The sequence below is a fragment of the Humulus lupulus genome, chromosome 6 (assembly GCF_963169125.1).
Source record: "Humulus lupulus chromosome 6, drHumLupu1.1, whole genome shotgun sequence".
Lineage (NCBI taxonomy): Eukaryota > Viridiplantae > Streptophyta > Magnoliopsida > Rosales > Cannabaceae > Humulus > Humulus lupulus.
Genome location: NC_084798.1, coordinates 96,487,811 through 96,492,064, shown reverse-complemented (window position 1 = coordinate 96,492,064; position 4,254 = coordinate 96,487,811). Strand labels below are relative to the sequence as shown.

At 39.8% G+C, this 4,254-nt stretch overlaps 1 non-coding gene across 1 annotated transcript; it reads right to left on the bottom strand.

Annotated features, from left to right (window-relative positions):
• Positions 1-2,212: 2,212 nt before the first annotated feature.
• On the bottom strand, positions 2,213-2,319 carry LOC133787509 (small nucleolar RNA R71). The gene has a single exon (XR_009872527.1). It is a non-coding gene; the product is annotated as a small nucleolar RNA R71 (small nucleolar RNA).
• Positions 2,320-4,254: the final 1,935 nt, after the last annotated feature.

Below are 4,254 nucleotides of genomic sequence, written 5' to 3'. Positions count from 1 at the left end.
CCTTCTTACCCAATTTGTCGAGCTCAATTATTTCATTTAACTTGGTTTTAACCAGTTATAGATTTAATATATTATATGTTATTGAAGCAATCACTATTTGAAAATGTGTCTCAAAGTAATTCTTCACGTAGACAACAGCTTTCTACTTAAATAATGTTGAGTCTAGTTTTTATTATGTTTTGGTGATGTTTTTAGTAGTCTTTTATTTCGTTTTTCCTTCATTTAGCGCGGGTTTATGCTTTGTTTGTTTGTCTATTGTGAATGTCAGGAAGAATTGAGCAGGTGGAAGAAAATTCCAAAGAAAGGGAAGAAATAACTGAGTTTTCCATCATATTTTGATCAAGAATGGTTCTCAACACAATTTGGAAGTGTTGGTGAAATTTTGGGATGAAAACTTGAAGAATTGAGAATTCCCTTAAGAGCCACGGCATGAGCAAAGTGGAGCCGCGGCTAGGTGGGAAACAGAAGCATTGTTTTTCAGGAAGTCTTCGGGCCGCGGCATGGCTAGATAGAGCCGCGGCATAGATGGGCACTCTGCCCAGAAAGCGACGATGCGGGCCGCGGCATTGAGAGGATATTCTGCCCAAAAATTGTGATACGGGCCGCGACATAGTGTATGTAGGGCCGCAGCCCGCCTCTTTAAAAATCTGAAATCCTAGGTTTTAAATGACGAAAAGGAGAAGAAAAACGGATGTACGGACGAAGGGAGAAGTTCTGGTTTTGAAGGCTCAAGCTTAGAGTATTTTTACATGTTTTTCTTCTTTTCCTGATGTTATCTTTAATTTTTGTTGTGATTAGCACTATGACTATGAACTAATTTTCTGTTTAGGATGTTCAATTGAATCACTCGAATCTTTGTTATGACCTAATGCAATTTTAATTTTCTTCTTCTTCAATTCCATATATTCTGTTCTTTTAAATTGATTATTGATTGGCCATCTTTAGTCATTTACATATGATTTTAAGTCAAAATCTGAGAAGTGAGATTTAATTATGCTGTGGTTATATTTGACATAATTCTAATTTTGAACGAAAGTATCTGAATTAATTGTGTAACTGTTATTAAGTTGATTGAGATTAATGCTACCTGCATGGTTCAATTTATCATAGAAATATATGAAATTGTCATCTAGGTTGAGTTTATAATTCATAGTATGATTACAGGCTGCTTTATCAACTTGTTAATTGAATTAGGTCAAAAGAAGAAGAATTCACACTTTGCATTAGGGAATAATAGGGAGGATAGTTGATGAGATTGAATATCCTAATTGTTTCTGAGTGATTAAATTAAGAGTTTTCCCATTAGTTGTTATTTTATTTAATTTTCAATTATTATTTCTGCAATTTGTAGTTTCTTTTGCTGTATTTATAAAAATAAAAAATTTCAATTCATCAAATAGAACAAGAAATTAATTGACTGGTAATTGATAAATCAGTCCTTGAGGACGATACTTGGTTTTACCATTTTATTACGAGTTTGCGACTGTGTGCACTTGCATAGCAAAAATATCGCAACAAGTTTTTGGCGCCGTTGCCGGGGACTGAAAATAATTATCAATATCAGTCTAATTAATTTTTATTCTAATTTGATTTTAATTTCTCTTGTTTCTAATCTGTTCAGTTGCTTAATTTGTCTATCTCAGGTGAATTTTGGTATATGCGTGACAGAAAAGGAAAAGACACACTTGTTCCTCTCAATCCCGAGATTGAAAAGTCTTGCAATCAAATCAGAAAGAACAAGAGAGAGGCCCAGAATTCTGTGAAGATGGCACAGAATGACGGGGATGGCAGGAATGTTCTAAATCCAAGAGTTGTACAAGGGGTTCAGGCTCAGACCAATGCTGAGAGGAGCCTGAGAGATTATGTGCTACCCACTCTGACGGGAGTACAAAATAGTATACGCCCACCAGCTGTAGAGGCCAACAACTTCGAAATCAAGCCTGCTATTTTACAAATGGTGCAGTCCTCTGTGCAATTCAATGGGTTGCCCTCTGAAGATCCTCACACCCATTTGTCCAACTTTCTGGAGTTGTGTGGAACCTTCAAATATAATGGGGTGAGTGATGACGCAATCAAGCTTAGGCTCTTCCCATTTTCTCTAAGGGACAGAGCTAAAATTTGGCTGAACTCTCTGCAGCCAAACTCTATTGTCACCTGGCAAGATCTAGCTCAGAAATTTTTGTCCAAATTCTTCCCTCCGTCCAAAGCTGCTAAATTGAGGGGAGAGATAAATAACTTTTGCCAGAATGACGGAGAGTCACTGTATGAAGCTTGGGAATGGTTTAAGGAACTCCTGAGAAGATGTCCTCATCATGGCATTGAACAGTGGATGCTAGTACAGAATTTCTACAATGGTTTATGTCCTACAACCAGAACCATTATTGATGCTGCAGCAGGTGACACTTTTATGAGCAAGAGCGCAACTGGTGCTTATGAGCTACTAGAGGACATGGACACAAACAATCATCAATGGTCTGAGGAAATATCATCAGGAGTTAGGAAGGTAGTTGGGGTGCATGAGCTGGATGCAATCACTGCTCTAATAGCGCAAGTAGCCTCTCTGACAAAGCAGTTACAACAGAGCAGTGTATCTGCTAATGCGGTTCAGATGGCAGTGAGGTGTGAAATGTGTGGTGGTGCTCATTCTGTCGATCAGTGCCCTATCTGTATTAATAATAACACCCTAATGGATCATGCTCAAGTTCAAGCGGTGGGAAACTTTCAAAGGCCGCTCAATAATCCATTCTCCAACAACTACAATCCTGGGTGGCGAAATCATCCCAATTTTTCGTGGAAGAATAATCAAGGCCAACAACCTCAGTTTCAGGGACAATTTCAAAATAATATGCCTCAGCCACCTATGAATCAAGCTTCATCATCACAACAGCTTAGGCCTCAACAATCAATGCCTCATCCTGAGAGGCCTAATGAACTGCAAGCTGCCTTGTTGACTCTTACTAATACTCAGACTCAATTTATGACTGAGATCATATCCTCTATTCGAAACCTTGAGACACAGGTTGGGCAGTTGGCCAATATGCTCAATAACAGACCCCAGGGAAACTTGCCTAGTAATACTGAAGTAAACCCCAAGGAGCAAGTACAGGCAATTACTCTGAGGAGTGGGAAGCAAACTACGCAGCCTAGATCTCCACAGGCAGTGGTTCAGAATAAAGGGATGGGTGAACAGTCTGATTCAGAAAGGGTTACTGAAGACCATCAACAGTCAGAACAGAGTCCGCCAGTTGTTATTGAGCAACCAGTTAGAGTTCCATACCCTCAGAGGCTTAGAAAGACTACACTTGATAAACAGTTTTCTAAGTTTCTTGAGGTATTTAAAAAGCTGCACATAAACATTCCTTTTGCTGAGGCCTTGGAGCAGATGCCCAGTTATGTTAAGTTCATGAAGGAGATTCTGTCAAAGAAAAGGAAAATGGAGGACTATGAGACTGTAGCGCTCACTGAAGAGTGCAGTGCTATTTTACAAAGGAAATTACCCCAAAAGCTGAGAGATCCGGGGAGTTTCACCATACCTTGCACCATTGGCAAGTTTGAATGTAAGCATGCCTTATGTGATCTGGGGGCAAGTATCAATTTGATGCCCTTATCAGTGTTCAAAAGACTTGGTTTGGGGGAGGCAAAACCCACAACTGTCACTTTACAGCTCGCAGACCGATCGTTAACACATCCACGAGGTATTATTGAGGATGTTCTTGTGAAGGTGGATAAGTTCATATTTCCCGCTGACTTTATTGTTCTAGACATGGAGGAGGACACAGATGTCCCAATTATTCTTGGTAGGCCATTTCTAGCCACAGGCCAAGCTCTTATTGATGTTCAAAAGGGAGAGCTTAAGCTTAGAGTTCAAGGAGATGAGGTGGTCTTTAATGTCTTCAAGTCTATGAAGTATCCGGTGGCTAGTGACAGTTGTTTTAGTGTGGATGTGATAGAAAAGGCAGTTTCCAAAAGAAGGGTGAGCAGTGATGCCTTAGAGGCAGTACTATTGGGTGATGAGGGCGATGATGATGATGATGCTGAGATCAGAGAATGTGTAAACTGGATCAACTCGTTCTTACCATATTGGAAGAAGTTTCAAAAACTAGCAGATGCGACTGATAAACCACTTACCTCCATTCAGCAGCCACCGCAGTTGGAATTAAAGGTCCTCCCAGATCACTTGCGCTATGCTTACCTAGGAGAGAATGAAACCTTACCTGTCATTGTGTCAGCTGACCTGTCAGATGTACAATTGGA